At 46.8% G+C, this 23,347-nt stretch overlaps 1 protein-coding gene across 5 annotated transcripts in view; it reads left to right on the plus strand.

The window, feature by feature from the left end:
• The window catches only part of TIAM1 (TIAM Rac1 associated GEF 1), a 195,242-nt gene that overhangs the window by 25,343 nt on the left and 146,552 nt on the right, over positions 1-23,347 (plus strand). For all 5 annotated transcript variants that reach the window (XM_040582819.1, XM_040582820.1, XM_040582815.1 and 2 more), the window contains exon 2: positions 13,774-14,118. The gene's annotated coding sequence lies outside the window, so the exon portion shown is untranslated. The remainder of the gene's footprint in view (positions 1-13,773; positions 14,119-23,347) is intronic.

A 23,347-nucleotide genomic window follows, 5' to 3' on the forward strand; every position in this document is an offset into this window, starting at 1 on the left:
GTTGATTTTCACCAAGGGTTCACTTCTACCTGCACACCCTGAGCTGCGTCGGTGCAGGAGCATCCAGGACTGCAGAAGGCAAAGTCTGGCACATAGGGTGCAGATGGAAGGAGTTGTCATCTCTGGCAACAGCACGGGCTTTGACTGACCTGATATACCTGCATGCGTCTTCATCTCTGCCATGCTATGGAAGTGGTCTTGTGCACTCCTCTTCATGTTCCACTCTCCCTTGTGGGTGCTCCTTTCTGCCTCCTCTGCTGCCCCAAGTCCCCCCAGCAGGCTCACGTCTCCTGGTGCTTGCTTGTGTCAAGTTGAGTAGTTTGAGGCTCGCCTTGATGGTTGGTTGTAATAGCTCTGAAGTAGGAATTTGGTTCCAAATGCATACTGTCATATTTTATGCATGGTTGGATATGCTTCCTGTCCAGTGGAGTAAAGCACAGTGCAGATCAGCTCTGATTGTCTCTTTTATTTATGCCTTTTTTGTTTGGTGTTTTTTTTTTTTTTCTTCTTCTTTCTTTATGGAGTTCAATGAAACTTTTAGGCTTGGTCCTTAGGTCTGCATACAGGCAAAACTTCCAGTGATCTCAGCAGTCACCTTTGCTTTTGGCACGATGCCTGCTGGCATCAATCATTTAACAACTGCAACATTTATCAAGCGGTACTCAAACAGCTCTTTTCCTCCAAGAAGTGTTTTGTATTTTGAGGCTTTTTACAGTTCCTTTTTTCTTTTGTTATGGTTCTGTGGAGGCCAGTGGGCCTAAAATTACTTTTACTGTCTGTCTCCTGGCTCCCGAGCAGCAGTGCCTCTTTGACGCCTGTGTGCGCAGACATAGTGCACTGCCCTTTTGCTCTCCCTGCCTGATTCTTGGGGACAGGCAGGGTGCAGAGCTGAGTCCAAGTTTTATACTCCAGACACTTCCAGGACCGAAAGGGGTTTGTTTTCTTTTCCTAGAAACTTTGCTTGCAAAAGTGAACAGTGAGCAATCCAACTCCTAGCAGTTTTATTTGGCAAAGTTTCCTACTCCGGTTGTCTCTAGCTCTTCCTCTGCAAAACCGGTGGTAACGTTGTTGTTTAATTCCAGCAGCCTTCTCAAAGTCATTGGTGTTGTGTTTCTGGCTCGTCATCTTCCCATGTCCTGTGGGTATTTATCTCCAGTTAGCAATCCTGCTGGGTGATGCCTTGGCTTTGGATGCAAGTTGGGTGTTGCGCAAGGTCTGTCTGTCTGGAGGGCAGATTGCCATCAACAAGCTTCAGTATTTTTTCATGAAACAATACTTAACTTCCAGGGGTCAGCTAGAGGTGATGGTATCGTGTTGCTTGGAGTGACTGACAAGGCTGTGACAAAGCTTTATGCTCTATGACTTGTTCTAGTACCACCAAGTGTGTTAAACAGCTTGCTTGGACCCCAAAAGCAGCAGTGAAGGCAAGCTGGGTTAAGGTTTTAAGTCCTTTATAACAAACTATCAAAAATAGTCTAAACAGAAGTGGTCAAATTACTCATGGGGCCCCCTGGTTTTGTATGACTTCTTCCTGCGTAGTCATTTCTTTTCCAAGCTAGTAATTTCACAGCATTTCTTTCACAAGTTTATAAAATGGAGGCTAAGCGAAACAAATGCCAAACGTTTGCGGAGCGTGTAGGTGAATGTGGTGGTGTAGGCTGATGCACTGCACATCCCTGTCCGCAGGCTTCAGCTGGTGCTCAGGGGGTGAAAATTCACCTATGGTGAAGATGAGGCCATGTCACAGAACTTCCCCATTGTCCTCGCATTGCCCTGGTCCACCCAGCAGGAGGGGAGATGCTGGTCAGGGGGAAGCCTCAGCTATGGGGAGCCCCATTTCTGTCCCATTGCCCTGTTGTGTGTCCGGCCAGAACCCTGCTGGGTCGTGCCCGCCAGCTCCATTGGCTGGGTGCTTTGCTCAGCGTCCCTCTTGGCTTTACTCTGTTGCCCTCTCGATCCTCCTACCGTTCTGCTTTTTTTGCACGTGTGGTCCCTGGCAATCTTCTGGTTGCCCAAATCTTTATCTTCCTCTTTACAACATATAGCTTACATTGTGCTTTAACTCATTTCTGTTACTCCTAAAACATTGGTATTGTAGCCCAAGCTACTTTTGGTGAAAAGAGGATTCCTGATGGTAAAAGAGGCACAAGTTGGAAGCTTTAGAGTTTGTGTGTGTATTTACCCCAGTACTTGTTGGGCTAGGTTGTTCTTAAAAGTTTTCTTGATGGTTTAAAGAAAAAAAAAAAAAAAAGGCAAGTTTGCATAAATACATTGAACTGATAAAGAGCCTGTTCTGAAAACAGAACGTGTTCAGCTACTTGAGTATCCACTCTGGCGTATAGCCACAGCCTCCCTTATTGAATTCCTTAGCTGCTTTGTGAACCTGATCATAAAGGTCTAATTTACACCAGTAAAAAGCAGAGCGTTGGAGCTTTCCTGTCTGCATGTTCCTCCCGAATCCTGCAACTTTTCCAGTTCCTTCTTGACCATGTTGATCAGTCTTGCTTCTGTTGAAATTGGTAGCATTTTAACCAGTGGTTTCTATAACTAATAATGACATACCGTAGTGGTTGTTAATGAGATGGTGATACATGAGTAAAATATCAAGATGAGAAGGATGTGTTTCTCCGAGATGACATACACAGTAAGAGTTGTTCCTTTTTTTCAAAAGGGGATAGCATTCATGGTCCTTCCTATGCCATCCATGTCCCACCCAACCCAGTCTGTCAGAAGGACAAAACTCCCAGAGTTTCCCTCCCAGCAAACCCAAGGAGTGTGGCAGCCTCGCGGCCGTGAGAGCCCCAGCCTGTTGAAGGGAGCAGCAGAAATAATTTGGCTGCCTGTTGCTCTGCTCATCGGGCCCATGGCTGGATGCCGGCAGGGCGTGTGTGCCAGCGTACCTGCTGACGGGGGAGCTGAGGCAACGCAAGACACAGAAACACAGGCTGGATGATTTATACCCTCCACTTGATGAATTCTACCTGATTATTTCTAATCATGGGTCTATAGAAAGTCCCAGCGCTCCTGGCTGGGAGAGTAATTATATTCTCATTAGCTTTCAAAGAACAGTGTGGTTTTCCCTAATAAAACTCCGTGTGTGTTTCTGAAGGCTGTTCTTATTTGGCGTGGTCCTTTGGGTGCCTGCAAGCGCTGGTCTGGAGGATGTCACCTGTCACCTGTGGGCTCTGTTTGAGCTGCGGGTGTTTGGGCTCAGCACCCCTGCAGGGCCGGCAGGCGGGCACGGCAGGGTGTCTGCGCTCAGCTGTGCTGGGCTGCAGCCCCTTCACCTCCCGGACGCCGGTGCAGCTCCCTGGTGGAGCGAGCGTGGATGTCTGGCTCCTCAACTCGTCTCTTCTGGTGCTGGCAGTTGCCCAGGAGTTGTTCAGAAGCAGGAGGCAATCGATGTTGCGGGTCAGGAGGTGTGCGAGCTGTGTGGGGGCTGCGGCAAGGCTTCTGCAAGGGGTTTGCACGTGTCGCAAAGTCGCACTGAATATTATTACGTGGGTAACAATAGAGGTGCAGGTTAGTCTCCTTCCGGCCTACACTTGCACTTCCACCTCAGATCTGTCCGCAATAGTCTCAATACTCACTTTGTTGACTTTTGGCCATCTCTAAACTAGCTTTAAAAAGTATCTGGAGCGAAAACGGGTCGCTTAGCAACCTACTCCAGCCAAGGGCTGCCAGAGAATGGGTCAGTGAGTAACAATTACGTACAATCGAGGTTAAAAATGCAGGGCGGTCTGCAACATTGCTGCTCTGATGGCTGGAGTATTTCAGCGTTATGATGCTGGGATTTGTGGTGGTGGTAAGTAAATTTATACCAGTTGTAGTTCTGTCCTCATGAACATGATGATTCCAGACTTCAGTGTTATGAAATTGGGCTGAAGTCTCTTCTCTTTACTGGTGCGTTACAAAAGAGCATTAAATAACCATTGGATAGGTAACATAGACATGATCTGTGTTGTACATATATTTTTTTTCCCAAGGCTCTGGGCCTTACCCTGGCCATATGACTTCCCAAACAAACAGAAATAGATAGCATGGGAGAGTGGAAAATGCAGAGTCTAGCTATGCAGCGGAAATGCTGGGGGAAGGTGGGTTTCTGTTTTTAGTCCCCTACCTGAATGGTGGTGCACCCATGCAAGCAAGGAAACGACAAATGGCATATGAGTTTCATGAATATATTTTTCTGAGCTTTATGATCATTCTGAGCAACGTGATCATTTACTTAAGTCCTTGGTGGTGCTTTGGTTTCTGGATGAAGAGATCCTTGGCAGCTTTTTCTCCTTTCACAGAGTAGAAAAGGAGGTGGCTGGGTTGTGATTTCATTTACCCCAATAAGTGTCCCAGTACTTATCATTTCTGCAGGAACATAAGTGAGAATATCAATCATTAAAACAGCACTCCATCTCTTAGATGATTTTATAACTCTGGCAGTGAAATCAAGGTTGTTTTGCCAAGTCATTTACTTTCATTGTCTAATCAATTTCTAAAGGCTCTTGCCTATTTGCTTCTTTGTTTAATTAACCCTTCTTTTGAGCCTTTCGCCACCCCAGTCATCATCCCAAACTTGAGAAATAAGGATCAGCTGACAGCACCTCTTCAGCAGTCACGGGAAGCACTGAATTCCAGGAGCTCTGACTGGAGGTGATTTATTTCCCTAAGGACTAATCTTCCATCACTGTCCGAAGCTGACAATGTCACAGGCAAGTGGGCAGCTCTTTTCCTTCACTCCTTTGACCATTATTTTTTTCTCTCCTTTCTGCTTCCGCTGAATAGGCTTATTCCCTGCCAACCTAGAAAATACATATTTATTTTTAAAAGGTCTCCTGCAGGCTTATAGTACTCATCACCTTACTCACCTGCCACCACTGGTCCAGGAGAAAAATCATCTTAGTGCCCCTTTCCACAAGAGCTAAGAGGATGTCTTAATGAATGCTTTCCTTTCTTGGTTTTGATCATTAAACATACTTTACTGTTATCGGCTTTTTATGGCTTTGGACTAAGTGGTAAAATCCATACTTCAGACTTTGCAGATGCTTTTAGGTATCATTAAGAATCATTAATATGCAGAGCAATGCCACACAACAGAGGCTGCTAGGGCAGGAAATGAGATCCATCATCTGTTGTTAGAGCTGCAGGGTAACTAGGTTAGCAGAAATCAGTTACTGGGACTGGATTTGGGCAAGGATTCCTCATTAGTATACTGAGAGAGGGTGGGAGTGGGATGGGAATGGAAGAAGTCAAACGTGAGCAGTTTGGGGTTCTTCCCATCCTTGTATTGTGGCATTGATTTGGAGCATCTTTTGAATCCCATAGCTCTTGCAGTCACTCCAGTGTCTCCTAATTACAGAAGGACTGTTAGTGGTTTTTCCTTCCTCTTTCAGAAGAAAAATTTAAGGAGCAGCATTCTCTTTGGAGAAATCACTGCTTTCTGTATCATATGAATTAAATACATGTAGAGGCTTTCCCTAAAAGACTATGCCCAAATTTGATAGCTTGGACTACATTTGTATAAATTGAATTAATATGCAGTTTCAGGCTATCTTCTGCCAGCTTCCACAGGCTGAAGATTTTTCCTTCTTTCCTGGCTTCTTGATAAATGTCCCAATTTCTGCCTTCTGAGGCTTTTCCTGGTTTTGCTTGTTTGTTTGCCACCAGAGATTGATTTCTACACTGACCTACCCAGGGCGGGTGGTTGCATGGAGTGCTTGTTCGCAGTGGTGCCAACACACGGGCATTTTTGCTGCTGGATTGCGGTGGCAGCAACCACTGCTCACTACCCCACTCCCGTGCACTGCAGCCAGTTGATCACCCTCCTACGATGAAATAGGAGTTTTTTTGAAAGAAATTGGATGCTGCTGCTGCTGCCTGCCATGTTTCCTGCTTGCTTTCAGTGGTACATCCTAGTTTATTAAGGCTTTCCACCTTCTGCAGTACAGGCCTGTTTTTTTTGTTGGGCAAGCACTTTGTGGCTTGCAGTGTGGGCTGCTTGGGAGTGCTTGTGATGAAAGGTCTGCTGCGCATTTACCTGTGGCTATAGGATGCTTGCTTGATAGCCGGTGTGAGCTTTCTACTCTTCTTCCTTTGCACTGAAAGGCCTGGGAGAATCAGGCTGGAGGTGGCAGGGAGCAGGAGCGTGTTCTGTGGTCTGTCGTGGCTCAGCAAGGAACGGAGACCGGCTGAGCAACAAATTATGTATCTCCTCTTTATTTACTTAAAGACTGTTTCTCCACCTTGGAGAGTTCAAAAGATTATTCTATGGGCTGGTTTCTGATATCAAACAAGCTGGAATTGTTAGTGGTTATGTTAATGCTGCTTCTGGCTCTCATGGCATTCACTTTTGAAAAGTAAAAATGGGTTTAATGTGCTTGGCATGGGAGCTTTGATTTGAAATGAACACTGTCAGCCATATGAAAAAGATGATAAATTACACTGAAAAATGTGTGTTCGCTTCTAGTAGCAGCACTAGGGCTATGCCACAAATAGAGTAAAAGGAGAACCATCTACACTGTAGGTGTCTGCTCCTCGTGGCTCTTACCGTGCAGTGCTGCACTGCTGTTTGCATGTGTTGTCCCATGGTTGCTTTTTGCTGGTGGTGAAGCCAGCTCCCTGTGCAGTGGCTTCTGCTTGTGTGCGGCACCGGCACAGGTGGTGGCAGTGGGTGCTGTGTTATCCCATGTTGTCCCATGTGGCCTTTCCCCAGGCTCCCTGCTCTCTACTGTGCCGTGGGGGGTTCCCCAGGCATCTCAACACACAGGCCCCCTTGGCATTGCCACACTGGATTTGGCTTGGCACCGGTGGTGGCGAAAGCCCTGCTTCCAGGCAGAGGGGTGCCTACCAGAGGGCTGCACCCAGGCTGCTGGCTGCTCCCCTTGAGTCCTGCTTTTTGGGCTGGTTTTGCCTGTTGCTGGTTGCTTTATGTGTTCATTAAAAGCAGTGGGGATTCATAGGTAAAAGATAGAAAACCCCAGAGTAGGTGCTAATAGATTAGTAGATGAAAAACAACTTGACACATTTCTGTATTGGAGATTTATAGTCTTATCATTCCTCCACTTGCGCAGCAGGGACTAAACCAGCATGTAGTTATTTACATATAGGGAACATTAAACAACCACCTTTTTAAACCATATGTGAACATAAAATCCAACAACTACTGCTGAGTAATGGGTATCCTTAAAGGATGAGAATAAAAATAAAGCAGAAACAAACATAATGAAAAGGTATTATTGCAAGAAGTAGCTGTGACAGTGGCATATTATATCCCTATACCGAAGTGAAAATATGACTCTGTAAATCTGCCCTCTTGCCTCTTGAATTAACACTATACACATCGAACATGTGTGGATGGTTTCCTTTGTATTCCTCTCTAGTTGTAGTGAGCTGGTGGGGGCTTTGCGATGCCTTACTGCTTTGCCATAAGGAACTAGAGGATGGTACGCCACATCGGTTCCAGGCTGCTTCGGACTTGTTGTCATTGCTCCTTTGGGGCAGTTGTGATGGCTCAGAAACCTGAAAGCTTTCCTTTAATTTTTCCATCAGCTAACTTTGGGGGTGGTTGCTCAGTGTACTAACCTCCTAGCCAGTGTAATGCCCACCTGTCCTTCGAGATGCAGTGCCAGGTTGCTGGCTCCCGAAATGGCTCTGGTCCTGCAGGGATTAGGATTAATTTGTCCAGGTGCTGCGACACACTCCTGTGACTGTATTGCCCGGACTGCAGTGCTGCCCGCAGTGCTGGCATGGACACCTTGGCTTCGCCGTAGTTACTGTGGATGCTCGACAAGTCCCATGGCTATTGCCAAGCTGCTGCAACATAAGGGTATGTGCTTCGGATGTTTCCATTTTGAGATTGGCAAAGGGGTTAGGGGCTGTTACTGGTTTTTCCTTCCTCTTTCGGGGGAAAAATGTATGGAGCGGCATTCTCTTTGGAGAAATCACTGCTTTCTGTATCATGTGAATTAAATATGTGTAGAGGCTTTCCCTAAAAGACTACATTTTTATGCATTCTTTCCATTGGTTGCTTAGTTTCTTGAAATATGCTGCTTACTCTCCTGTCCTTTTCAATTTCTAATACTAATTATGAGGAGGAACTTGAAATAATTCCCTCATAAAGGGTAGGCATCCCCAAATGGGAGCAACTGCATCCTGTTTATCCTATAGAATCACAGAGTGGTTTGGGTTGGAAGGGACCTCTGGAGATCATCTAGTCCCACCCCCTGCTGAAGTAGGCTCACCTAGAGCAGATTGCACAAAGTTGTGTCCAGGTGGGTTTTGAATGTCTCTAGGGAAGGAGACTCCACAACTTCACTGGGCAGCCTGCTCCAGTGCTCTGTCATCCTCAAAAAATAAGTTCTTCCGCATATTCAAATGGAACTTGTTGTGTTTCGGTTTGTGCCCGTTGCCCCTTGTCTTGTCGCTTGGCATCACCAAAATGAGCCTGGCCCTGTCCTCTTCACAGTCTCCCTTAAGATATTTGTAGACGTTGATAAGATCCCCTCTCGGTCTTCCCTTCTCCAGGTTAAACAGGCCCAGCTCTCTCAGCCTTTCTCACAAGGCAGATGCTCCAGACCCCCAGTCGTCTTCGTAGCCCTGTGCTAGACTGTCTCCAGCAGTTCCCTGTCCCTCTTGAACTGGGGAGCCCGGCACTGGACACAGCACTCCAGATGTGGCCTCACCAGAGCAGAGCTCCCTCAGCCTGCTGGCCACGTTCTTCCTAATGCCCCCCAGGATCCCAGTGGCCTTCTTGGCCCCAAGGGCACCCTGCTGGCTCATGGGCAACGTGCTGCCCACCAGAACTCCCAGGTCCTTCTCCCCAGAGCTGCCTTCCAGCAGGTCAGCCCCCAGCCTGTACTGGTGAATGGGGTTGTTCCTCCCTGGGTGTAGGACCCTGCACGTGCCTTTGTTGAACGTCGCTAGGTTCCTCTCCACCCAGCTCTCCAGCTCTGTCCCTTCATCCGGGTCATAGATGAGTAAGTTGAACAGGACTGGACCCAGTGCTGCCCGCTGGGGAACACCACTGGCTACAGGCCTCCAGCTGGACTCTGCGCCCCTGACCACAACCCTCTGAGCTCTGCCATTCAGCCAGTTCTCGACCCACCCCACTGTCTACTCATCTAGTGCAGACTTTTACATAGGAGGATGTCATGGGAGGCCGTGTCAGAAGCCTTGCTGAGGTCATTGTAGACACCGTCCGCCACTCTCCCCGTCTGCTCAGCCAGTCATTCAGTCATTGAAGGCTGTTAGGTTGGTCAGGCATGATTTCCCCTTGGTGAGTCCATGCTGACTCCTCCTGCTGACCCTCCTTTCTTCCACATGCTTAGAGATGACCTCCAGGATGAGCTGTTCCATCACCTTTCCAGGGATGGAGGCGAGTCTGGCCAGCCTGTAGTTTCCTGGGTCCTCCTTCTTGCCCTTTTTGAAGGCTAGAGTGACATTGGCTTTCCTCCAGTCTTCAGGCACCTCTCCTATCTGCCATGACCTTTCAAAGATGATGGGGAGTGGCATGGCAATAACATCTGCCAGCTTCTGCAACACTTGGGTTATATCCCATTGGGGCCCATGGATTTGGGGGTGTCAGGTTTGCTTAAGCGATGCCTAGCATGAGCCTCCTTGACCAAGGGAAGGTCTTCCTTTGTCCAAAATTTCTGCCTGGCCTCTAGGGTATGGGAAACCGTGGGGCTGGCCTTGGCAGTGAAGACTGAACCAAAGACTGCATTCAGTAACTGCCTTTTCTGTGTCCTTTGTCACAGGGCACCCACCTCATTCAGCAGTGGGCCCACATTTTCCTTGGTCATCCTTTTCCTGCTGATGTACTTGAAGAAGCCCTTCTTGTTCTCCTTGATGTCCCTCACCAGATTTAGTTCCAAACAGACCCTTAGCCTTCCTTGTTGCCTCCTTGCATGTTCTGACAACATCCCTGTATTCCTCCCAAGTAGCCTGTCCCTCCTTCCACATCTCGTAAACGTCCTTCTTCTTTTTGAGGTTTGCCAGAAGTTCCTTGCCCATCCCTGCAGGCCTCCTGCCCCTTTTGCTTGCTTTCTTACTTATAGCCATTCACCTATCTTGAGCTTGGAGGAAGTAATGCTTGAATATTAGCCAGCTGTCTTGGACCCCGCTGCTTTCTAGAGCCCTGACCCATGGGATTCCTCCAAGCACGTCCCTGAAGAGGCCAATTTAGCTCTCCTGAATTCCAGCCTTGCAGTCCTACTTGTTGCCCTGCGTCCTCTATGCAGGACCCTGAACTTCACCATCTCATGGTCACTGCAGCCAAGACTGCCCCCAGCCTTCATGTCTCCAACCAGTCCTTCTGTGTTTGTGAATATAAGATCTAAGAGCACACCTTGCCTTATTGGCTCCACCACCACCTGGGTCAAAAAGTTATCATCGGTGCTCTGCAGGAGCCTCCTGGACTGCGTGAGCCCAGCTCACAGATACTGGGGGAGTTGAAGTCTCCCATGAGAACCAGAGACTGTGATCATGAGGCTACCTCCAGCTGTCTGTAGAAGGCCTCACTGACTTCCTCTTCCTGATCGGGTGGCCTGTAGCAAACACCCACATAGTCGTGTTTTGAAGGTAGGTGTAGCTACTAGGGTCTCAGCATGCAAGTTAGATACAGAGAGCTGTTGGTAGGGAGCACGTTTCTCACTCACAACTAATAAATGCACATGTGAATCTCCTCATTCCTGGAGTCCTCTGTGGTACTGGTGATGGTGAGCCTGAGAAAAGTAAGTTTTGTTGGTGTTTAGGATAAAAGGAGAAGCTAATTTCTATGATACAGGGTGATAAGGCAGTGAGTTGCTATCACAGAACTAAATAAACCACTGTTTCCTACTACTAAAACACTGTTTCTGTAGCAGAATCCTGTCCTTTGCATCTCTGTCATCTTTTAACCCTCTGCATTCCTGTGCGCTGAAGAGAGGACAATGAAAAATGTGGATGGCAGTTACCTTAAGACATTTTTTTATTCTTAAATCCCCACTATTTTTTAGTAGGATTTTACAAATCTCAACTGTATTTTAATTTGGTTTGTCAAAGTATAATTACCATGAATGAGGTAAGGAACTAATTTAAACACAGCAAGTGTAGTGGAGAATCCAATTTTCAGAAATCAGTAGAAATGTAATTGGAGTCATTAAGTGCTGACTTCGGTAATTAAGAGTCGGTTTTTGACGTTTCAGGCTTGTGTTGCTAATTGTCCGTGGAGAGGGTGGAAAAATATTTTGTTCGCTGCGAAATTGGTCACTCCCTAGACTCATGTAGCCGATGCCATGAGCACTGCGCCATGGCTCGGGCGAACCTGCAGCATTTGAGGTTTGCCTGCTGGAGTCCTGAGCTGCTCGTCCCTCCCTGCCCACAGCGGGGGACATGTAGGAACCTGTTTTGGGGCCACTCTGTGTGCCAGGGCCCGTGCTCCCCGCTGCGCTGGGAGGCTGGCACTGCCCCTGCTACTGCTGGGCAGCCCCTTGCGCTGGTGCATAGAGGAGCCCCCAGGGGCTGCACCCCGTGCCAGGGCACCCTTGTGGTGGAAAAACCTGTCTGTGGCTGGGCAGTCATGGGCTTCAGCAGCTGCATGTCTGGCCTCAGACCGGGAGGGCAGTTTGGCTGCCTCCAGGTCTCCTCTGGTCCAGAGGAGTGCCTGGCACAGGAGCTGGACCCGTGCAGGAGCCGCTCTGTCTTGAAACAGGGCCTGGGCACACTCGGCCAAGGTTTTGGTAGCGTGGCAAACGGCTACTGAGAGGCCAGTGCCTCAATGAAGCAATCTTCATTGATAGACGATGCCAGGCAGGGTCATGTCACAGGATACAGAGAAAAAGCAAGTCCTTTATGATAATGCTCAGGAGAAGGATTTTTCTATGCCAGAGATGGATGCCCAGCTCCTTTCTTTCTTTTTTTTTTCTTGCTTTCAAACTTTGATCTTGGATTACAGGTCGATCTTGATAAAATAACTGCATCTCTCTTCAGACTTAAAGCGCTGTTAAAGTTATTCATAAAAGAAATCAGTGGTAGGAGTGCATCCTCATCACTTCTTGTTTGCAAAATTATCTCTAAGAAGTTGGAATGTTATGTGTTTTTAACTCCTGCAGTTCAACCAAGATGCTCAGCACAAGAGCTTTTGTTATGATAATGGAGGAACCATGGAAGAAACTCTGACATGCTGATAGTTATCATCATATAAAATAAGCCTCATGTTTACTTTCCTATTAAAAATGCTAATTTTCCAGAGCAATGGTATTCATAAGGCTTTTTTTCTTTCTTTTGTTGTTTTCCAAAACCCCAGATAATGCTGTTGTTTGGGCCTGCAGCACGGAAGCTGATGTGATAGTTTCTGTGCTTTTGAGCTTTCACACCCACAAACAAATCCATCGGCAGCTGAGATCTCTTGCTCTGTGTTTGAGTTTGTAGTCATCTTATGGCCCAGCAGAAGCCAGAGCTCAGTTAGGAGGTTGCTTAAAACATGTTTTTAAAACTTTGGCCATGCTCATTTCTTAGGTGTGTGAAAACCACTGGCTGGTTAAACTTCTGTTTTAACCAGAAATCCCCTTTTTGCAGTTGTGATGTTTTGTGAGTGTGTCACACAGTTGCCTTTCCCGTCTCTTCCCAGGGGTTCTGACCTTTAAAGGTGAACGGGTGGTATCTCGTGTACTTGTTCGTGTTTGTGCTAGATGTGGGGCATCCTCTGAAAATCATGGGATACCCTTCGGAGTTGGGTGCCTGGTGGGTTAGGCTGCCAGAGATGGGCACCCTGAGGGAGTGCTCATGGGAGCAGTCGCTGCCACCCAGCCATGTTCAGAAGAAGTAATCTTGATGTCCCTCCCCTGTCCCTTTGCAGCCACGTGATTTTCTGCCTAACGTGCTGAGAATACCTGGCAATAGCTGAACGTGGTCCGACAAAAGCCAGAATAGCCCTTTAAATAGCCACAACAGGCTGGAGAAACGATGCAAAGCCCTACCGACCAGGATGGCTGGAAGGGGCTATCTCGTTGCTGCCCGGTCTTCCATACAGCCAGCGAGCAGCTCTTGTGTTTGGTGGCAGGGGGTTTCCAGGCCGGGGTGCGAGCTGGGCTTTCTGTAGCTTGTTGTCCCCCTCTCCCAGGCACTGGGCACCCAGCTAAGCTCCTGCTTGCAGCTGCAGATTAGGGGAGTAATGAGGATATGCTTTGCTTTAGGCATAGTTTCTTTCCTGTTACTTTTTCCTTCCCTGTTTCCTTTTGTTTTATTTCTTTAGACAGCCTGTGTTGCTGCCTAATTGGATTACTAGGTCACTTACCGACTGTCTGCGGACCGTACAGGATTGGGACCAGTCCTCGAGGCTTAGCAGTTTGGGGGGGCTGATATAGGCTGGCAGCCTGCTAAGCTGCTACAGTCTCGTGGGGCCTCAGCAGAAAATGGCATTTCATGCTGAACCCTACAATGGCTACATAAAGGAATGGATCCATTCCTTCGTTTCACCTGGCTTTTTAGCTTTAGGGAGGAAAAATTTAGAAATTCTTTGTTTTAAAGTGTGCAGTGCAGTACATAGCTTCCAAGTCTTCTGGGAAACACATCTAAATGTAAAACCTTGACTGCAGTTCAGATGTTTGCATATTAGAGATGAACAGCTCTTACTTAAAAAGTGTGCTCTGTATCTTAAATGAAATACCTCCTCGTAGTTTCCATGGTAAGCGCTCCTTCATTATTGAGTAACAGTCATAAATGGTTATGTAAAACACAAGCAAAATGCTGCACCGTAGCTGAAGGCTGTACATGTCAGCTCTGTGTTTGCTCTTTGCGCAGGGGAGTGTGCTGGTACCTGACGGTGAGGCTTGACCCGGGCGCAGCCATCTGGGGCATCAGCCCTGCACCCCCAATTGCTGGAGCCCAGCTCCCCAGAGAGGCTTCTTGTGCTTGTCCCAGCACTGCCCTGCAACTCGCATCCAGACCCTTCTGCTAAGGAGAAGCCAACTGGAGGAACTGTGAAGGCCAAAATTCGTTAATAGGACTACTCGGAGAAAAACTCAGACCCTCTGCTTTCAAGGTGTATTTGTGCAGATAGTACTGTCAAACGCTCTCTTTCTGGAGCTGCTGTATTCACCTGGAAGCTGTCAGACCTTTGAAAGGAGGAAAGGAGATCTTGCCAAGGTGAGTACAAATGATGTATCAGACCATGTTCTTAAAACTTCATCTTTAAAGGGTTTTTTTTTCTCTCTCTTTCTTCAATGACTAAGGTATATTCAAGAAAGAAAAAAATAAAAATAAAGCTTTGCTGCTTCTGGGACAAGAACAACTGTGCTGTTCTACCGCTTAGGTTTTTACAGTTTTAAGTGTATGGGTGTCTGTTGTGGTGGTGTCAGTCCATGTCTTCCCCCCCAGTTTCTGTGCCTCTTTAATTAGGAGGATTTGAGTCTCACTTGCTTAAAATTTGTCACATGGACCCAGCAGCTGTTAAAAAAACAACAGAAAAACGCAACTTGGAAAACCCCAGGTATGAAGTAGACCTCAAGGTTTTGATGCCTGAAGCTTGGCAATGCTGTATTCCCACTGGTGGATCTCCTTGCAAGGAGGGGGTTTCTCCTCACAGGCAAGAGGATGCTCAACTCTTGCACCTGGTGTGTGCATCACCAGCACCTGCTGAGGGCTGTTCTAGTTGCACCCTGCTTTCCTGCCTGATGGGGATCCCGATCAGTGGCAGTCCTGGAAAAATCCTGGTGGGTGTCCCAGCTGGAGGCAGAGATCCCAGGGTATGGCTGTAGGCTGGGGAGATGGGGCAGAGCCCCCAGGCTCAGCCAGGTGCACGGCATGCAACCAGCCGTGTGTCCAGTGCACCTGGGTGTGCTGCCCTCACCTTACCTGTGACCGTGTGGGATGCTGGCCCCCAAAACCCCTGCCCAGGGGCTGCATGGTGGTGGGGCTGGATGCTGCATTCTGGGTTTATCACAGCCAGCAGCGCTGCATGTGCAGGTAGGTGATGCTGAAACATGCCCTGTGTCCGCACGCCTTTCACATTGGACTGGGGGCATGTCTGGGGTGTTACGTCACCTTGGAAAGACTTCATGTGACAGATTACTTCTGGATGTTGTTTTGCTGCTTCTCCCTCCCTATAGCACTGCTGATTTGCAGGCAGTGGCAGCTCTTCCAGCCCTGTGCTCTCAGCGCTTCCCGATTGCTGCACATATGGTGTGTGAAATTACCCAGTGCTCGGTGGCCCGTGTGGCACTGGCAGTGATGGTGCCAGCTAGCAGTGGAGTGGCAGACTGAACTCTGAATTTTGCCCCCTCCCTCCGGAGGAGAGGAGAAGAGTTTTTGTTCTTTTGTTCATCTTGAGTTCATATTGCGAAGTGTGTTGGAAGTAAGTCACTACGTGTGTGCAGAGGGGAGAGGAAGGGAGGGATGCAGGGGAGGCAACAACAGAGCCGTCGTCTTGCTTCACTCCATCTGGGGAGGAAGACACGGTGGGGTTTCCTACTTCCCGCTTTGGCAGCGTGTGCAAATTGCCTCTGTGCTGGTGGGTCAGACCTGAGCATCTTGGCAGGAAGCCTGCGACACCAGCATCTCCATGCACCGTGCCCCTCTGCCTTGGGCTGGTGGTGAGCTTGCCCTCTGACAAGGGATTTTGGGATTTTCCCATGGCTGGCACTGGCCCCCATGCCCATTCAGGTGCCTGTGCGTGGGCCCACTCCTGTACTCTGGTAAGGTGAAGGGTAGCTCTTGATGGCCTCCACTTTTTAGAGGTGACTGATCCCTACATGTGGCGCCAGGGGCTGGGCAGGGAGGGGGCTGCGAAGCAAGCTGTTTTGTAGCCTTGGAGCTGCCGCATAACCCTCACCCCTCCTTTTTGCAGGGAAGAGATGAGGGAGGTGGAGAAGGAGGATGGATGGTGTTGCCTCCACCCATCTTGTGGTCGTAGTGGTCCCACATGCCTCCAGGGCACCAGCCCTATGTGCCTCCACCTGTGACTGAGAGGGGCACTGGGGCTGTCAGGGGGCTCTGGAGCATCAGCTGCCACCCGTGGTGTTTTCGGCAAAGCCTGAAAGCATGGAGGCCTCCTTTGGTTCTGATGAAAACTGAAGCTCTGCTGAAAAGGGAGAATCGTCTGAGGATGCTCCTGGCCATGTCTGAGAGGTGCTGCTTTCTCTCCACCCGCCCCGTTTCTGGTTTTCCTTTGTGTTTTGCTAACTGCAAAGCTGCTAATGTAAAATGAAGGCATGGAAATTTCATATTGTAGCAATTAATCAGCCCTCCCTAATACTTTCCAGTTGTAATTTGCCAGCGCTAACAGATGCGTGCTGTTGCAGCTGAGCAGCTGATCCTGCCAGGAGCCCATGGTTGTGTTTGGTTGGTTACTGCATCCTAGAAAGCTGTAGCACACCCCTACCCAAGTACAGTGCTCTGATTAGTTTAACAGAAAGTTTCCAGTTATTAGTTAAAACACGTTTCTACTGATTTTTTTTCCCCCCTTCCTGTGCTTAAGTGAAACTGAAATAGAAAAGGTGTTATATTGCCATGGGACAGCCAGTGCAAGTTCCTAGGCTTTGGCTTGGTCCCTGCAGCGCGTGAGAGCTGGTCAGTAAATTCCTGTTTGATTTTGGTAGACTTAGGGTTATTTCTGCTGTGGGTTATACACACACGATCTCCTTGTCAGGGATTAAGGAAAAAAAAAAAAAAAAACCAACAAAACCCCGAGGAATTTTCCTTTTAACAATGTCTTGTTTTAACAATGCACAGAAGCGGGATTTCTTGCCCTCTGGCATCTCCCAAGTCAGAGACCTCTGAGCAGCAGAGGTCAGGATTTGGGGAGGAAGGGGAGGTATTGGTTCAGGCTGCACCCCCGCTGATGTGACTTGTCGAGTGCAATCTGTACAAAGCGGTGCTGTTCCCATCCACCCCGCGACTGCTGGATGTAGCTGGCTGGCGCGTTTTGATTAAAACGTTGCAGAGAGGGGAAAATAAAGAAGAAACTAAGCGCATTTCCTATCTTAGATTTTTAGGAGACACTTAAGGGAGTACACTCAGATGAATAAGGGCAAAGGCGAATTGCAAGAAGCACTTACTAAACTTGTCTGGGGATTTCAGCCCTGTAGTTTGTAGCGTGAAAGCTGGGTTTTTCTTTAAGAAATGGCAATAAAAGCCGACAAGGCTAAAGACCCAGATTAATTTAGAAACTCTGCAGCTGGGGGAGGGAGGGGTGGAAACAGAAGTGCAGCGACTCAGACTGACCTTTCCATCAACTCCACCGCTCTTCCAAAAATGTGTGCGGCGTCCAAGCTGTGGTTGAACCTCAGAGTCCCCCAGCCATCACGGGGCAGGCTGTGCCTCAGACACTGGGGTGCCACCTTGCTCCCGAAATGGCACTGGACCTCCCTGAGCAGGGTTCTCTGGCCAGCGTGGGCTGAGGCTGTCTGTCAGTCTGGACAGTCAGCGTGGTACAGTGCTGCTGAAGTAGCAGCATCAGAATCTGTCCCAAAAATGCTGAGCAAGGCACAGAGGTTATTTTGCAATGCGTAGCAACTCTTTTGTGCAGCTTAGGTTGGCTTGCAGTTATATGCGCTGCCTGATTTAAACCCTGATGACCCGAGGTAACAAAAGAAACAGGCCTGTTCACCTTGAGCTGTGATGCTGACCGTGGTTACTTTACTTCCCTCTTTCCTTCTCCTCCCTCCTCTCCAACATAAAGCTACAAAGTGAAAGATGATACCAGTATTCTTTTTTCCCAGGTTGCTATATACAATTGTTTCTATGATCTGTGTTTATATAGATGTAAGACAGATTAAAGCACCTTTTAAAGTCAGAGTACTTGTCAGGAGATTGGATGAATCTGTGTATGTATCTCACTGAAAATATTTCAGACCTCCTGGTACCTTCCATCCTCCTTCCCTAATCTTACACGTGTGCAGCTGTGCATTTTGTGTCCTCCCCACAAGCTTCTTGGTGCTCTAGGAAAATTTTAACCATTTATGCAGTCCAGTAAAAACTACAGGCAGATTCTGGCCCAATATTTATTAATCCATATTCTCTTAACCAGGAAGCAGAAAAGAGAAGGCAGTTTATCTGTGTGTGGGGCCATTTGGAGGGAGATGAGGACATTAATGCAGGTAAATGTTCACACCCGTAGCAAAGGTGAGCCATTTCCATAAATAAGCTGCCAGCCTGCCTGTAAGGACGACTGAAGGAGCAGCAAGGGCTTGGGGAGATGTGATGGTGCTGCCCAGAAGGATGTGATGCTGCAGGAAATAAAAGCTGGGTCTCCTCATTCCCTGTCTGATCTTTGTCAATAGGATGGGTCTCCCAGCGGTGATGGATTTCACTTGGATTAGAGATTTTATTCCCCTTTAGTCTTTTCGGCACAGGTAGGTCATCGTATGACCAAACTCTCTCCTGAAGTTGTTTTTTAAAAAAGCTATACATTGTGATACATGTATGTGTTCATATACAAATACCACGTGTGCATATATGTTGTAATTTATAATAACATCAGTTTAGAAAGTTATTAGATTACTTTTGTGTCAGTTTTTTTACCTGTACAGAATGGGAGTATTTACTGACAAATTTGTTGAAGTCTTTCTCCTGCTCTTCAGTTGATAACAGTTTAAGTAAAAAGCTTTCTTTAGGAGCATGTCAGAGAAATCCTGTTTTGAAAAGCCGTTTGGTTTCTTAGGAGCCATGTGCACTTGTGTTTTTTCTCTTTATGATCTTAGGTTTCAATGGTATTTAAGCCCCATTTTTTAAAATTGAGTTATTTAGAAGCATTAGCCTCTTTAGCAGTACCTAAAGTGAACAAGACTGTTTCTTACGCTGCTGCATGTGTGTACCCACGTGCAGGATATGGTCCTTGCAGGGCCTGAGTAGCACCTGTGGATCACTGCAGAAACTCAGGAGCATGTTACTCTTACTTGTGCTTTGCCTCCAAGTGGTGCAGGTGACTCAACTGGAGCTCACACAGCAGAACACGCTGTGAATGTGGAGAATTGCCAGCGTTTTATGACTGGCTAGGGAAATCCCATGTATAAAGCAATCCCATTTGAAGAGGTTTTTGGGAGGCAGCTGGAAGAGTACAAAATCTTGTGTTTAGTGTTATGGCTGATGAGGGTTTGGAGGCAGCTGCAGTTTGATCTCGAAGAGTTCAGCCAGGTCCTTATCTTTGCTTGCCCAAATGCTGTGTTGATTAAGAGTTGATTTGTTTCCTGAGCAGAGGAGCAAAAGGAGGGCTGCTGCTTCAGCTCTGAGCGGCACTGACGCTCTGCGTGTTCAGTAGAAACGGGGAGGGCTTGCTGCCTGGTTTGGTGTACCAGCCTGTCCCTTGGAGCCCCATGTCTATACCTTCTGCCAGGGCTGTGCCACCCTATGGGCAGGGACAACCCTTACAGGGGATCCCTGTGTCACACACATGTATGTGAGGAATGTACAGCCCAAACATAAACAAACGAGTCAGATAGACCTCCATTTGAATGCTGCCCTTGGGTAAAAGGCAGGAGGCTGCGGGTGCGCTGTGTTGGCACAGAAGAACAAATTGGTGTTTTGCATGTTGCCTCATTCGTATTTATTCCAGTGAAGTCAGTTGCAGCCTGTGCTGACCAGAGGCCTTGAAATGTGCCCGGAACTGCGGCGAAGGTTTCAGCTTCAGTCTTGGCAGTCATTCTGTTTTTAGCATCATTCCTGCGGATTACAGCAGTAATCTTTAAGTCTGGTGGCTCTATGAATTCAGCTTGGTTCCTGATCTCTGCAGTGTTTAAATCTCTCATCAGTTTGAACCTTTTTATTTCAGAAGTCAAAATGGAGGAAAAAGAGCACACTGATCCAGTTTCAATGCCGGGTTGTGTTGGGAGTGCTATCTGTTACCAGTGAGGTATGCTTAAGTTCGACCAAGTCTTTATAGGTACTGCTCATTTAACTGTGAGGCCTAAGTGAGATTATTTTATAAGCCTGTCCTCAACAGTTTAAACCCTAATTACATATTCTCTGTTCTCAGTTGTAAGGAAGATGCTATCTTAATTACAGAAGCTTTCTTCTGACACGCAAAGTGCTCAGCTACCAAGAAGAGTATGGCAGTTTCCTGAACATGATCTTCATGCTTTCTTATAATCTCAGTTCTAAGTTCAGTGACCAGAAGATATGGCAGTAAGATATAAATTATACAACCATTTCCAGTTCGTGTCATCCAAAACTGGTGTGTTGAACATTAGCATGCAAGTTTCCATTCTTCACTGTTCATGGAGAAAATGGAAAATAGTTTATACACCATCATCGCCCCCCTGCCCCTTTGTCATTTCTTTACCATCTTTGCCCTATTAACTTTCAAAAGACGTTTTTTGAGCTGAAAGCTTGGAATTCAGGTAGAACTGTCACGGTCTTTTATAAAATACGTAAGACTATCCAGCTGTGTAGCAGGTTGATGTGACCTGAGGCTCCAGTAATTCTGAAAATGAGAAGATATCCATGCATAAAGCTCCTAGAAAACTGATCCATCAGTTATTTGTAGGCTTTTGAGCATCTGGGATAATTTTCTAATTTTGCGGGAGATGTAGTATGCAATTGAGGGCTAACTGGTTCTTTTCTGCCTGCCTCATTTACTCCCTTTTGTAAAAGACAAGTAATATTGATACGAGAGAACTGTATGCACAAATGTGTATGATTCAGTAGCGGTATGCCCTGCATAAGGTACTGTTTAGATATCGTTAATCCTGCCTTGGGGGTGGCAGGATGCCTTGTACAATCTTTTGAAATTTCTTTCAAGCCTGTGATCTAGGCTTTGTTGGCTCAAAACAACCAGGCGTGTTTCATGTAGGAGTTCAGCTGATTCTTGATGGAAACTGTAACCATGTTTCTATATAGCATGGCATTTAATTTGGTTTCTCACGTTACCCTGGTTAGTCATCTCTCATCTTAATTTTTCCTCCTCTTCTGACTTGCAAACCAGATTCTGCTTGGTGGATGGAGCGTATCATTACATGAATTTGCCCTAGCAACCAGATAGATTTCCAATAATAGTTTATCCCATCATTGTAGAGCATCCCTGAACCTCAAGATGTTGTACTGCAGTCTGTCTGAGCGGTTAAAGGCTGCTCCTTGTTCGGACAAAAATAGACCATGCTGTGAGTGGACTTGACTTTGTGCACAGAGTAATGCTACTCGAGACATGAGAGAAATTCCTGCAATGTTTACGCGCTGAAGAAAAATGCCTTTGAAGCCAAAGTATTTCTTCTGTGTATCCATGTGTATGATTTTGTTTACAGCTCGTTATCTGAACAGTCATCTGCTCAGTGAGCACCTGATGTTGAAAGACGTGTAGTGCCTGGGTTGGCCATGTCAGGTTTGAAGTTATCTACTTAAGTGGCTGCTCTTGGACCTTTTGCCCATGGTACCTGGAGCAGCCTGGCAGCATGCTTCCTAGGCTGAGGAATGGGATGGCCAATTAATGAGGTCTTTCCTTTCTGAGAACATGGGTATATAAGTCTCTGCTACTACTTATTTTTTGTGCTGATCAACACAGGAAATATTTTAAGGTACTTTTGGAGTGTGGCCATTTTCTTTTTCCTTTCTCTCCAATCTAAGAAATGTCCAATATTTGCGATATCATTGCATTTCTGTAGTACTGCAGGAGCATGAGAATTTACAGATGTGTTCAGCTGCTGATCATCTTCTGCTGTGGCAATGCTTTTTGCAGTGATTATCTTTTCATTGCTTTTGGAGGGCGTTCTGCAGTCTGGTGTATTGTTATATTGCCCTTTCCTGATTATCAGCTTCAGTTCTCCTGCAAATCCTTTCCTCTAGCCATCTCCTTTTTTGCTACATTTGAAACTACCCCTTGCAGCTCATACATTTTTAAAAAAATCTTTCCCTAGTTGTTTTTCCTCTTAATGCAAACTCAAAATGAGGAATTTTAAATAACTTGCAATCACCCCTGCGTTTTATGCATAAATTTTAATTGCAGTTGCATTGAAAATGTAAATGCTGTCCTATAAAACTTGAAGGAATCAGAAATGTTCTCACTGTGCTTGGGTTTAAAACTGGATTTGGATTGGAGAGGGAGTAAAGAAGCTGCTCTGGACTTGAATGATGAGCATTGCCTTGGCAGTGATCATGGGGCTTGGCTAGAAAGTGGGAGCCCAGGTTCAGGTTCCTGCTCTTCTTCCCAAGACACATCTGATCCTCCCAGGTAAATGGCCACGGGATCGATGGGTCTTCTGGAATTAGTCATCTCCTTTGCAAAGAAACTTTCACCCCTCACCTGAGACTCTTGATATCAAAACATATTTTTGTACTTCTTGGTTGTGGGTATCGTATTTGCCAGTCACCTTCTTTTGATGCCAGCTAGTTTGCCTGGAGGGGTGCAGCAGCTTGAACCTGCAGGTGCGGCTCAGTCTGTGAGCTAAAAAACCACATTGATGAGAGTTTAATGTTAGAGCCCATTGCAGTGTGCATTTGGGGTGGGGGGTGGGGGGGTGGGAAGCAGTCATGGAATACACTGTGCTAAAATGCCAAGTGTGAGGCAATTTGTGCAGTCACAGGGCATATTTACAATTTTTGCCCTGCACTGTCTCTTGCGAGTAGCTGTGTTTTGGAGGGATGGATTCTCTTGCCTGGGCTTGCTTGTGTGCGAAGAGAAATAGCTTGCAAAGTAACTCAGGTGTTTGAACAGCTTAGCTCTCATCTTGAATGAGAAGAACAGGTGCGTTCAATGAAAAAAATAAAATAAAGGCAAGATGTGCTAGATACCAGCTTCTGTTTAGTGTCATATGAACCAGTATTACACTAAATCCATTTTTGGTCACACCCATACACTTTGGTTTTTTAATGGTAGACTTTGCTGAAGAGTCAGCTGGTTCTCTGGACATTTTGCCGAGAGGTCTGTTTGGCTTTATCTGATCTGAATTGTGGAATTTCATGCTGCAGAAGGATGTCAGTGAGAAATGACATTACGTGCTTGGACCAAAGCCAAGTGACGGCCATGGAAAATTCTTAGACTTGTGTTGGTGGGTGCTCTGTTGTGTCCAAACCAGCTTAATTGGTTTCATGTTGACCACCGTAAATAGATATATTAATAGATATTTTAGATGATACAGGGAACGCTGAGTTTATGCTCATTTTTCTCTTCAGTGTGATAGGTCTGGGTCAGAAGAGCATCTGCTGTTAGGAACTGAGGAATGGAGGCAAATGTGTAGCACCCAAGGGCTTTGCTTCTGATTTGATCAAGCTGTACCATGCAAGCTTTTCTTACTCCTCTCTTTGCAAAACTAAAATGTTCCTTTAATACCGTATGCTTATTTATCTATATATATTCCTTTATAATACAGCTGTGACCTGTTTAAGAAAACAACCCAAAGCCCAGAAGTGAATTAAAACAGTAGCAGGTAATTCAGTTTGAATGTGTGAT

The sequence above is a fragment of the Falco naumanni genome, chromosome 2 (assembly GCF_017639655.2).
Source record: "Falco naumanni isolate bFalNau1 chromosome 2, bFalNau1.pat, whole genome shotgun sequence".
Lineage (NCBI taxonomy): Eukaryota > Metazoa > Chordata > Aves > Falconiformes > Falconidae > Falco > Falco naumanni.